General features: G+C 46.5%; 1 protein-coding gene across 1 annotated transcript in view; it reads left to right on the top strand.

The window, feature by feature from the left end:
- Positions 1 to 13,878, top strand: part of IQCK (IQ motif containing K) — a 131,652-nt gene that overhangs the window by 17,574 nt on the left and 100,200 nt on the right. The window lies entirely within an intron of this gene.

Raw genomic sequence — 13,878 nt, forward strand, 5'->3', positions numbered from 1 at the left:
CCTCACCCCCTGAGGGGTCCCAGACTGCGAGAGGGCCCAGGCCGGGCTGGGGCCCCCCCCCCCCCCCCCCCCCCGAGTGCACAATTTTTTGTGCCCCGGGCCCCTAGTTTAATATAATGTCCTTGGAGAAAGGATGTATCAGATATTAAACTGATAAGAACAGATACTACACTTGATCTTAACCAAAAGGCCGAGAAGTGATGAAATGTACTTTAATAAACACTGTCTTTATAAGTATTCAAAGGGTGCATAAACATGTTTGGAGGGACACTCTATAGTTTGCTTATTATTAGACTAGTGGCCCGGTCCATGAAATTCGTGCACGAGGTAGGGGGGTGTCCCTCAACCCAGCCTGCACCCTCTCCAATCTGGGACCCCGTGGGGGATGTCTAACTGCAGGATCGTGCCTAAACCGGCAGTTGGACATCCCTCTCACAATCCAGGACTGCTGGCTCCCAACCGCTTGCCTGCCTGCCTGCTTGATTTCTCCTAACCGCTTCTGCCTGCCAGCCTGAACACCCCCTAACCACTCCCCTGCCAGCCCGATCGCCCCCAACTGCCCTCCCCTGCCGGCCTGATTGCCCACAACTGCCCTCCCCTGCTGGCCCGATCGCCCACAACTGCCCTCCCCTGCTGGCCCGATGGCCCACAACTGCCCTTCTCTGCCGCAATCCGCCTCCTCCACTGGGACCCACTAACTCCGTGTGAAGCAGCGGAGACGCCGGGACCCCCAGGCCTCACCTCATGGAGTGGCCACTGGGCCCCACCTCTGCTGTACGCACAGCCATCTTGTGGCGGTCATCTTGTGGTGGCCATCTTGTGATGATGTGTCGCGAGGACCACCTAGGCTTTTATTAGTATAGATAGTTAAATCTCATAAATGCTCAGGATAAAATTCAGCTTATTTAATTGTTCTATTTCTTAATTTTTGGAGGAGATCACAATTGGGAGACACCTCCCGCATGTGATTTCCAATAATCATCTCAGCCTTAGCACTGGAAGGAGGCCCTGTGCATTTCATGATATGAATTGAGCAAGTGAAATAGATGTATTTCACCCTTTCCTAGATGGATGTTTGCAACGATGTGTGAAAAGGTCATAGAGAAGATTTAAGTGGCATGTGTGTGGCATTGAACTGAGCATCTATAAATGAAGTCAGTGGGCCTTTTAGTTTTGCTGTGAAACTAGCTGGGTGCTAGCAGTGTTTTGTATTTTGTTAAACAAATATATTCTGTGACTGATAAAAAATAGAAAATGATTACTTTGTACAAATAGCTGGTGGAAGTGTACATGTAGGCCAGCTATATATCTGTAAAGGCATTTCCTTTGTGTAGACCAAGCCTGTCAAACTCAAAGGCTAACACGGGCCAAATAAACAAGGTGTAAGTGTATGTGGGCCACAAAAAAACAAAAGCTTCAGTTTTCATAGGTTTATGTCAATAGAGACATGCTGAATACAAAGGGCTGAAATAAATGAGTCATCGTTAACATAAAGTAATACAACATTTTAATAACAATTAATATTTTTTCTTGAACTTTAAACTTACCAGACACTGAATAACTGCACAAATTAATAAGCGTAACACAAACCTATTTTTCTTGTTCTCTGAAAGTGAAATATTTCCTGTTGCGCACACCAAACAAGTCAGTCCAAGACTAATGATGTGGCAATCGGCTGCTAAAATATTCACTGTTAGTATTAGTGGAGTGAAATGGTGCGCCTGTGTGTAAGGTACATACGGGAAATGAATGCAACACAATGATAGTCATCAGTCATTAGTGAACGTTGTAGTTTGTTATTAATAATTATGTATAACAGGATATTGTAAAAACTTAAGTTAGGTAATTTTTATTAAAACATTTCTTACATACCTTATATTGGGTGGGCCGCAAAAATATTCATTGTGAGCCACATGTGGCCCATGGGCCACGAGTTTGACATGCTTGGTGTAGACTGACTGATGCAGCATATATACAGCTCTTTTCATGTTTCCATAATGACTCAGGATGGCCAAATTCAGTGGCCTGTTCCAGGGACAGAAAGGAAAGTGGGCTAGAAGCAAAGAGCATATGCGAGGGAGGGGGGAGGGGGCGGCCCTGCAGCAGCGACAACATTGCCTGTTTGCCAGTTGCCTAGTTGCTGTGTTGTTGTGTCATAAACTACCTGAACGTTCCATGACTTCAAACAACAATGACGTATTATCTCTGGCTGGCTGGGCAGCTCTGCTGTTGGTCTCCCTTGACTGACTCCTGTGGCTGCATTTGGCTGGTGACTGGGCAAGAGGGGAAGGTCCAGTTGCCTCATTCCCGTGTCAGGCCTTGGTGCTGGCTCTTGGTTGAGGCACACAGGTCTCCACATGCCTTTGTCCTTCTGAGGCCAGACCCGTGCCTTCACAGCCTGGTGGTTCCAGGCAGTCTTTCAGGAGGGCAAAGGCGGCAGGGGAAGGCCTGGGGTCCAGAACCCCAAAAGCATCACTTCCACAACAGTCCATTGGTCCAGACATCTCACAAGGCCAGCAGCTCACAAAGCAATTGTTCAGCAGGTGAGGTCTAGACTCCATCTAGAAGTAATAGCAAAGTCACATGTAAAGGGGCCAGGAGGTACAGTTAATCAGGGGCCACTATCATAATTATATGTATAGTAACTTCAAAAGTATGTACAGTGGTCATTTATATTACAGTGGACTACCACGTAAAGGAGAAGTAAAATAAAAATCGATATATATATAAAACCCTAATATGTAAATAGACCGAATGGCAGAACAACCAAACAACCGGTCGCTATGCCGTACGTTGACAACCAGGGGCTGCGCGTGGAACATGGCGGGCGTCGGCCGGGGCAGAATGGTGGAGCAGGTGAGCGGGGGTGCCAGACCAAGGCGGGCCGCTGGTCGCTGTCATCAAGGCAAGACTCTGGTGGTTACTGAAAATTCTTTGCTCCTGCGTACCATGGTCCTGCCAGGCGCTCGCACCTACTGCCGGCGCCCTGTGCTGGCACTGATCGCTCGATGCCATCAGAGGGTGCAAGTAGCGGCTGCCGGCCCTGATCGCCCCCAAGGGCTTCTCCACCTCCCACTGCTCCTGAGGGGCGATCGGGGCAGCAGCTGCCACTGGCACCCACTGATGGCGCCAACCCCACTCGAACCTGCTGTTGGCGCCGGCCCCAGTCGCTCTGCGCCGTCAGCTTGTGGGAGCGGCAGCAGCAGGAGTGGGGCTGCCGGCAGACGGGACTGGGTACCGCGGCAGGAGGGGCTGGACAGGGGTGCGGAGGATGGGCCAAGACCCGCCCCTGTGCCCACAGCAGCCTAGCGACCCACAGTTCCTTTTAAGGTGAATGAATTCGTGCACTGGACCCCTAGTAGTTTATAATATTAGTGACATGAATTTCCTTTTCTAAAGCTCAAGTAAAACTACACGGGGAGGTCAGTGGACATTTGCTTGCACCTAAGCACAGAATCACTGTGAATACAGCAACTATAAAAGGCAGGTTAAACCCCTCAAATACTTAACTGATATTGTCTATGGTGATGTGATTTTATGAAATGGTGATGGAGCTAGGTTTGTGGCTCAGATCATTAGGAATAAGTTTTTTACCTTGTAAATATCCAGGGGGATATTTGAGAATATTTCGGTGACAGGACAGTGTTTTGCTGTGCACTACTCTCCTGTCCACTGCAGGGGTAGAGTAACTGGCTCAGATGTCTAGGCTCCTTCTGGGGACCGGGGAGGGGGGGAGGGGTAGAGAACCAGTTTCTTTGCCTTTTCCAGCCACTGGAGGCCACCTGCGCTCCTGGCCCTCTTATCTCAAGGTCAGCAATACAGTCACTTCCACCTCTGGTTCCACAGTCACATCTTTTCTCTGACTTTGGCCCTCCTGCCTTCCTTATAAGGACGCTGTGATTACATTGGGTCCACCTGGATTTCCCCATCTCAGCATCCTTAATTTAATCACATCTGCAAAGTTCCTTTGCCACATAGGGTGACATATTCACGGGGCCTGGGATTAGGACATGGACATCTGTGGGGGAATGATCAAGCCTACTATACCCAGAATATGAAAAGTAAACGGAGAACAATCCAAGGGCCGCAGGGCCAGGCAGCACTAAAACACGCCTGAGATAACAATAAAGGGACCCCGGGAAGCAGCACCGCGGCACCAAGGAAGCGTGGGCACTGCAGGTGGACCTGCCCTCCTCGTTTCCTGCCGGTTGTTGCCTTGCAGCACGTGGGCTCAGTGCATGTCGTCCGAGTTTTCAATAGAAGCCGCCAATCCAGCTGTTACCATTCACTGTCCCAATTATTTTTTAAAAGGTTGGGGACTGGGTGAAGAAGGTGAAGGGATTAAGCCAGCGGTTCTCAACCTGTGGGTTGCGACCCCTTTGGCGGTCGAATGACCCTTTCACAGGGGTCACCTAAGACCATCCTGCATATCAGATATTTACATTACGATTCATAACAGTAGCAACATTACAGTTATGAAGTAGCAACGAAAATAATTTTATGGTTGGGTCACAACATGAGGAACTGTATTTAAAGGGCCAGAAGGTTGAGAACCACTGGATTAAGCAAAAAAAAAAATTACTTATAGACACAGACCACAGTATAGTGATAAACAAAGGGAAAGGGGGTGGGGGAGGTGGGAGAGTGGAAGGGGAGATAAATGGTGATGGAAGGAGACTTGACTTGGAGTGGTGCACACACAATACAGGTGATGTATGGTATAGTAGTGTATCCTGAAACCTGTGTAATTTGGTTAACCTATGTCACCGCAATAGATTCAGTAATAAACAAATAAATGACTGTTGACAGTTCATTTCCAAAAGAAAGAGTAAACTTAGCATGCCAACACCTAGTGAGCTAGGTCTCACCTGCTGTGATCCTGGTTTGCGTTCTTCACTCTGACTTCCTGCCTTGGGCCCATCAGGACGACCTGAGGTCCCCTTATACCACATCCCTGGGAACACAGCTACCATAGTCCCCCCTTATTTGAAGTTTTACTTTTTGTGGTTTCAGTTCCCTATGATCAACCACTGTCCAAAAGTATTAAATAGAAAATCCCTGAAATAAATAATTTATAAGTTTTAAATTGTGTGCTGTTCTAAGTAGCTATCCTGCTGGGATGTGAATTTAGAACCTAATTATGAAATAGGCTCAGAGTGAAGGGCTGACTTATTTGTAAGAATCTACCATTACCAGTTACCATCTGAGTGATTAATTAATGGTAATTAATTGTTATGGCCAAAGGTGATCCTGAGTTCGGGGGGTGAAAGGATTGAGAAAAGACAGACAAGAGAATGAAAGCTGGGTCTCGGTGGGACGCTGCTCCCTGATGAGGAGACAGCACCAACGCCCACAAGCCATGTCTTTATTTTATAGCAGATGCCACGAGGCAAAGTAGGGGCACGATCACGTTGTTTACAGCATTCTGGTGAGTTCCAACCTCACTCAATTACATGCACCTGAACTCTAGCACACAGGCACATGGGGGCCACGTGTTTGGACCATAGGTTCAAGCTTACAACCACAGCCATTGGCTATGATTGTGCTGGGAGGGCCCTGCCCTCCAGCTGGGACTTCCACGTGGCAATGAGAGGACCCTGTCCTTTCATTAGTCAGAGGTTTGAGCCTGGCCAAAACACTGTAGCCGCGCCCCACAATTATGACAATTAATTAATGACAATCGTTGTAGAATAATATGCCAGACATTATTTCACATCGTGATCTCATTTAAGTATCACAGCAACCCTTTGAATTGATGATTTTATTGTCCCCATTTTGTGGATGAGGAAACTGAGTCCCAAGGATTACCCAAATTCACATGGCCAAGAAGAGTTTGAACCACGGAACCGGAGCCTGGCTCTCAGTCCCACTATATCAGTAAGGCTGTTAGTGTTAAAATACTTCCCTGAGACTCTTGGAATTGCTGTCAGATCCAGTTTGTAACCCAGGAATACCTTATACGTTTATAGCCATGCTTCCTTTTTTTTTTCTTTCTTCCCCCTCCCCCTGCAACAAAAAAAGCAGCACTGATTGCTTCATTTCCTAGCTTGGTTAGGAGTTGCTTTTGTTTCTAAAAATCAAAGTCATCCTCAAAAGGCAAGGCTTTGAAAAGAAAGTCATCAAGCTCTGAGCTGAGGGTTGTCTTATGCAATAATGGGCAGGGGCTTTGTGACAGGGTTTGCTTCTCTGCTCTGAAGTTTTGTCCTCTAGCTTGTGGGGCATGGCTTTGTGCCAGGTGGCTGTAGTAGCAGACTTTTAAAAATACATATATGTGTTTTAATTGATTTTTAGGGAGAGAGGAAGGGAGAGGGATAGGAACATCCCTTAGAAAGGAACATCATTGATCAGCTGCCTCCTGCCCCTTACTGGGGATTGAGCCGGCAACCCAGGCATATGCCCTGACCAGGAATCAAACCAGTGACCTCTTGGTTCCTGAGTCGATGCTCAGCCGCTGAGCTGCACCAGCTGGGCTATAGTGGCAGTCTTTTCTGACCCAGCCAAATAGGGAGAACATTACCATTTGGCCATGAATAGCATTTTAGTTGTTACACACAGCATCAGTTAACTTTTTACTACATAATGAACTACCTCAAAAGTTAGTGCTTAACACAACAGTTTAGCTCTCTGTTCTATAAGGCAGCTATTTAGACTGGGCTCAGCTGGGCAGTTCTTCTGGCCCTGGCGACGCTCATTCCTGTGTCTGTGGCCAGGTACCAGTAGGCTGGGTGCTGGCTGGGCTAGGATGGCCTCAGCCCTATTCCACACCTTCTCATCCTCCACCAGTTAACCCTGGCTTACTCTTGTGGTAGCTGGGAGGCTGGTGGGTTCCAGTCGATGTCTCAAGGCCTCTGGGGCCTGGCACGTTGTCACTTTCACTACATGGTATTGGCTAAAGCCAGTCCGAGGCCAGCACAGATTCAGGGAGTTAGGAAGTAGACTCCACGCAATGGGAAGAGCTGTGAAGTCACTTCGCAAAGGGTGTGGAAGGATGGTGGCGATGGTGGTCCTTCTGCAGGTTACCTCAGATCCTGTTAGGAATAGTATGGCTTTGGCAGCGAGGGGCAGGCTTGATTCTGGCTCCAGCCTATTGGCCTCAGGGAAGTTACTTTCTGCAATGCCCCCCTCTCCAGATAGGCAACACTCCCCTGTCCAGACGGGCAGCGCTCCCCTCTCCAGTTGGGCAACGCCCCCCCTGTCCAGATAGGCAACGCTCCCCTCTCCAGATGGGCAACACCCCCCCTGTCCAGATAGGCAACGCTCCCCTCTCCAGATGGGCAACACCCCCCTGTCCAGATGGGCAGCGCCCCCCTCTCCAGTTGGGCAACGCTCCCCTCTCCAGATGGACAATGCTCCCCTCTCCAGTTGGGCAGGGTTACAGAGAGGATCCAATGACCCCGTCCAGGGCAACGCTCCCCTCTCCAGATGGGCAACGCTCCCCTCTCCAGATGGGCAACACCCCCCTGTCCAGATGGGCAGCGCCCCCCTCTCCAGTTGGGCAACGCTCCCCTCTCCAGATGGACAATGCTCCCCTCTCCAGTTGGGCAGGGTTACAGAGAGGATCCAATGAGGCAATGTGGGAGCGGAGCCAGCTCTGGGGACCAAATGTTTGTTCTTCCATTTACTAGTAAGTGACTTGGGGAAGTATTTAGTCTTTCTGTGGCCCTGTCTTCTAATCTATACAATGGGAATAATAATGACAATAATAACCTAATAACATGTAGCTGTTATGAGCATAAATGAGTGAAGTCAAATTTGAAAGACTGGCACATAGAAAGCGCTCATGACACATTAACTCTTAACATGATGCTTGGAAAGGAGCAAGTCTGTAAAAGCAACGCCATTTCCCCACCCCCCTCTTGGTGGCCAGTTGTTGCTTGGCTGCATGGAAGGTGGTATCCTTAACGGGATGCTTTCTGGATATTCCACATGCCCAATGATGGCCTACTTCATCATTCCTAGAATCCCAGTGCCTTAAAAAATAATAAGTGTTAATCAAAATCTAAACATATCTCTTAGAAATGATGGTGAGCTTAGAACCTAGATGCAATATGAAGAGACCTCCAGGGCTTAAGGAGCTGCTAGAGTCACAGCTAGTGACCAAAGGAAGAAAAAGAAAGGAAAAGAAAAGAAAAGACAGATTGCAGGTTTTTCAGATGCCTCTTGAGAATTTATGTCTGAACGATAGAAGCTATTTTTTAATGAATGAAAATAATGTTTCAATTGATTCATTTTGAAAAGATTGTATCTTCAAATGTCATTGACCCTCTAATAGTTCAGAAAACAACAATTTCTCCTGCTACTTTTTATGGGAACCCAAGTTATAAACTAGTCCCAGATTCAAAATATGTTTAAATGACTAATCCTTTGGAATAATAAAGGTTTTATCCAGGAAATAGAGAAGAGAAATGAAACAAAGCTTTTTTTAAAATCAAACTTCTGTAAAAAAAAATCTGTGGATTTTTTCCATGCTCCTATATGAAAAGTTATGTTATTGATAATGTTCTGAAGCCGGGGTCTGCAAACTACAGCGCATGCGGCCAGCTGCCTGTGTTTGTAAATAAAGTTTTATTGGATCACAGTCACACCCGTTCCTTCTTATGACGTCTGTGGCCATTTTTGTAGGACAGTGGCAAAGTGGAGCAGTTGTAACACAAGCCAAGATACTTACTGTCTATCTCTTTGAGAAAAAGCTTGCTGACCTCTGTTCTGAAGTCCTGGCACTGTCCAGGTTTTGTAGTAGTGGTTGTTGCTATTATGTGAGGGACAGTCGAAGGGAAGCTTAATGATTAAGCATAGAATTTGGAGCCATGCCCACCTGAATTTAGGGCCCAGTTCTACCTCCTAGATATATGAGCTTGGACCTTGGTAGCATTTTGATCTTTTAACCTGAACCTTCCTAAGCCTCAGTTTCTGCCTCTGTAAAATGGAAGGAATGATAATAGTAATTGCTTTATATAAGGGAGTTTCATGGGAATTAAATAAGATGATGCATTTAAAGCATTTAGCTCAGTGACTAGCACCACTACAGGAAGTAGTTGCAATAAAATAAGAACAAAATTAAATTGGGAAAAAGTTCCTTAGACCTGGGATGGAAGACAAAATGAGGGCAGTGCATAAGGAAGAGGTGAGCTGAGAGTGGCCACATGGGGGTGGGTGGTGGGAGGTCAGACCCAGCACAGGGAGGGCTCTGGCAGGTCCCCGAGGAAGGCTGGGGTCTGGAGGCAGGCAGCGGTTGGAACCCTCCCTTCAGCTTCTGCTCCCAGGGCCCCTGGAAAGATTCCTTAGGTGCTGCGAGCCTCAGCCACCTGCTCTGTTCAGTGGGGAGGGTGATCACCATAGCTCCTGCTTCCTCGGGGCTGCTGGGAGGGTTGGATGAGATGGTGCCTGTGCAGCACTTAAAACGTGGTGCTCAGTACAGGCAGCCACTGCCACTAAGGACTGAGCTTGAGGAGCGACTCACTTTGGGGGGGGGGGGGTCACACGTGAAAACCAGGGGAGGAGAGATGAGTCCAGGTTGACAGTGACATGAAGACGAAATCCATTTTCAGGCAGGAACAGTGAGAGAGACCAGGACAGACAAATCCTCAGAGTGCCTGCCGGAAGCAGGGCCGGTGCTGCTCTGTCTGCTCTGAGCACAGGCATGAGAGGCGTGACTGCGAAGCAACTTTGCAAATAATGTTGATGCTGAGACAGGAATTTTTGTGGGAGTCAAGTTTTCATGAAGATCTGCCAGTTCCTCACCGAGTCTTGGTTGACATTGACCTTCCTGGTGCTCTGTCTATCATCACAGCTGCCTTCCCTGTTGCCCTGGGCAGGTTGGAGTCTGTGTGAGTTGGGAGGGAAAGGATTTAAAACAGGAAACCAACGGTGCGGTTCCTAAGTAGACCGTCAGCATCCCTTAGCCTGAGGCTGAATAGAAGCCTCGGTCCTTCTCCTGTTCTCACAGCTGCGTTGTGTTCCGTTGGAGCAAATCAAGTTTGAGATGTGGAAATATCATTGTAAAGATTAAACATTGCAGTTGGGTTGATGCATTTAAGCGATCTCCTGACACCCTGCCATACCATTGAATTAGTTTAACTGGAACACGAGAGACTGGAACCTAATTAGAATTTAATTGGATTGCTATATTAGACAGCGGCTAGCGGCTGGGCTGTACACTTTATTTGGAAATGCTTGTGTAACATTGATGATTTTTACTTAAGCAGTGTCTGATAAAAGGCTTATATTGTTAGCATAGAAAGAAGTATGAATTCAAGAGTACATTTCACTGGAAGTCGGGTCTGGGCTCACATGCCCACGTGGCTGCCGTAACTCAGGGCAGGCCCTGCCGCGACAGAGCCCCAGTCAAGTGGACTGAGTGGAAAAGGAGTGTGTGTTTGTGGGGAGATCTTCCTGGCAGCTCCATCTGGGGATGACCTTGCTGGGGATGACCTTGCTGGGGATGACCTTGTGGGGGATGACCTTGCTGGGGATGACCCTGTGGGGATGACCTTTCTGGGGATGACCCTGTGGGGATGACCTTGCTGGGGATGATTACTTTATTTACCTGATGCAGACTCAGTGACTTTCCAGGGCGAGTTGTTTCCCATTCCAGTCTTCATTCCCCCCATTGCACATGTACACAATAGACTGCATGCACACAAGATGATGTGTGTGTGTCTCCTGTTATATGTGTATCCAACATACAAATCAGCACAGAATACTGTCTGGATGGAACCCTGCTACTTGCCTTTTCTCTGTTTGAGGTTTGAGTATTTCATGATGAGGTTTTCCTCCCCTCTTCTCTCCCCCAATCTTATTATAACATTTTCTCCAGCGTATAGAAGAGTTGATAGAATTTCGGGGTGGACATCCACATTTTACCACCTGGATTCTTCAGTTGCCACTTTTCTTTATTTGCTTCTTTGCATAAACATCCACCAATCCATCAATCCATCCCTCTGTCCAGTACTGCAGAGAGAGTTGCAGACTCATGATGATGTAATGAGGTCTTCTCCCTTGACATTTAGTCTTTTTCTTTTCAATTCTGGGTTTTTAAAAATTTCTTTTTAACCTTCTTTGAGGTTGTCTTACCTGTTCCTCTGCTCACCCAAACTTGCACATTTTCACCCATTACCAATCATGAACTCAGTGTGTTTGCAGTAAGTAAATCCACTCTCTCAATCGCACACTTCAGTTTTTCTCTCTATTACTTCCTCTCTTATCTCTTCAGTCTCCACAAATTTCCATTGGCTTTCTCTTCTCTCAGCTCCCAGCAGATAATGTTAAACAGCAGAGAACAATATCCTCATTGTTCTTCCTGTCTGCTATTCCCAGCACATCCTTGCTCACCCAGAGCAGAAGGAAAACACAATCTCTTCCATTTTATTTCTTTGCAACAAAGTGATTACATTTGTCTTCAAGACCTTCATACATTAGACCATTTGGTTATTTTAAGTCTATTTAATAGAGTGATTCAAGCTGCCTTTCCTCCGCAAAAGGAATCTTTACCCCTGCACAGTGCGGCCAGTGCAGTTGTTGTATGGCAAGGAGGAGGCACTGCCACTCCACAGGGCTGGGTTGTTTAAATTATTCACAGCAATCCATGCTAGATACATATTTGTGTTGCTATACAAGTATTTTCTTATTTTGGTTAAAAGTGGCTTTTTAAAAGGGATCCTACTCTTATAGTGCAGACAGAGAAGCCCCGTACATGGCCTAGTACATTTCATTTTAGTCCCCTGGTCAGCAGTCTTTCAATTTTTAATAAAAGGGTATCAGCAGTGAGATAAAGGACTATAATCAATCTCCAGCCACCACTATATGTTCTTGCTAGCAAGTAGAATAAAGCTTTTAGTGAAAAATCTTCAGCAGCACTTTCCTTTTGGTGAGAATCAACCCCACAGCAGTCTTTTCAACCTTCTGTAAGAGTCTAAAGCTGAGCAAGTTATTTCCAAGTGAAGGGATAAAAAGAAAAAATATTCATAATAAAATATTATGGGAAGAAAATTTAGAGAAATTGTCCAGATTTAGATGAGCAATTCCTGCTTATAAATGTCAGAATTCCTGTTCATGAGTTCTTCTTGCTTTGATGCTTGGGAGTTGAGTGGTGAATTCGTTCCTTCATTTGCTCACTGCTCATTGACCACCACCATGCAAGGTACTGACCAAGCACTGCGGACACAGAGGTAAAGACAGACCCCCTCCTCAGACAGCTCAGAGTTCAGAGGGAAACAGGCACATGGTCAGGCAGTTACATCTGAGGTGCCATGATGGGCATGCAGCCTGGGGTGGGAGGGACTGCCCTAAAGGGAAGGGGGAGAGGCTCAGGAAGCCTTCCTGAGAACATCTCGAAGGACAAATGGGACTTCACCAATTGGAGAAAAAAAGAATAGTTGTTAAAACTCTTTTTGTTGCACATTAACAGCTCAATACAAACTAGCTTAATAAAAAAAGTGAATTTATTGGCTCATGTGCCTGAAAGGTCCAGGGGATTTTGGCTTCAGACAGAGCTGGATCCAGGGTCTAGTACAATGTCATTAGGAGTCTGCCATTGGGGGTCTACCTAATAGCATCTCCCTTCTTTTTTGCTAATATAACCTCAAATTTGTTCTGTATATATATATATAAAATCTTTATTGTTGAAAGTATTATATATGTCCCCCATTTTCCCCCATTGACCTCCACCCCCACCCCAGGCCTTCACCACCCTACTGTCTCAACTGGTCAACTGTCTGCCCCCTGGTGGTCAGTGCACGTCATAGCAAGCAGTTGCGTGGCCTTAGCATATCATTAGCATATTACGCTTTGATTGGTTGAATGGATGACCGGACACTTAGCATATTAGGCTTTTATTATATAGGATGAATACAAGGTCATTGGTTGATCACCTCCCACCCACCTACCCTCCTCACCTTCCCTCTGAGATTCCACACTGTGTTCTATGCTTCCATGTCTCTGGATCCACTCTGTTGATCAGTTTATTTTGTTCATTAGATTCCACATATGAGTGAGGTCATGTGATACTTGTCTTTCTCTGACTGATTTACTTCACTTAGCATGATACTCTCGGGTCAAATGGCAGTTCCATATTTAATTTTTTGAAGAGACTTCATACTATTTCCATAATGGCTGCATTCCCACCAGCAGTGAACTAGGGCTCCCTTTTCTCCACATCCTCGCCAACACTTGTCATTGATTGACTTGTTGATGGTAGCCATTCTGACAGGAGTGAGGTGATATCTCATTGTCATTTTAATTTGCATCTCTCTGATGATCAGTGACTTTGAGCATTTTCTCATATGTCTCTTGGCAATCTGTATGTCCATTTTAGAAAAGTGACTATTTAGGTCCTTTGCCTGTTTTTTAAAATATATTTTTTTAATGTATATTTTTACTGATTTCAGAGAGGAAGGGAGAGCAAGAGAGATAGAAACATCAATGATGAGACAGAATCATTGATTGGCTGCCTCCTGCACACCCCCTACTGGGGATGGAGGCCGCAACCCAGGCATATGCCCTTAACCGGAATCGAACCTGGGACTTTCAGTCTATAGGTTGCCACTCTATCCACCGAGCCAAACTGGCTAGGGCTGCCCATTTTAAAATTGGATTGTTTGTTGCGGGGGTCCAGCCCCAGCAGTCCAGGGGTTCCCAAAGGTGTGGATGGAGTCGGCAAAGAATGAAGGACATGGAGACAGCGTTCAGATGATCAGCATAGCCAGGTTCTCTCTTTATTCTAGGTGGATCCTCCTGTGCCTGGCTGAGGCCACAGAGAGAGATCCAGAGGCAAGCTGAGCCTTTATTTTATAGTCAGAGTTAAACAAGGTAGTGGTTACCATAGTTACACTGTTCTTATAAATTTCACTTGTTTTGGCAGCACTTGCTGCACCTCCCTCA

This window comes from Myotis brandtii, unplaced genomic scaffold, assembly GCF_000412655.1.
Source record: "Myotis brandtii unplaced genomic scaffold, ASM41265v1 scaffold152, whole genome shotgun sequence".
Taxonomy (NCBI): domain Eukaryota; kingdom Metazoa; phylum Chordata; class Mammalia; order Chiroptera; family Vespertilionidae; genus Myotis; species Myotis brandtii.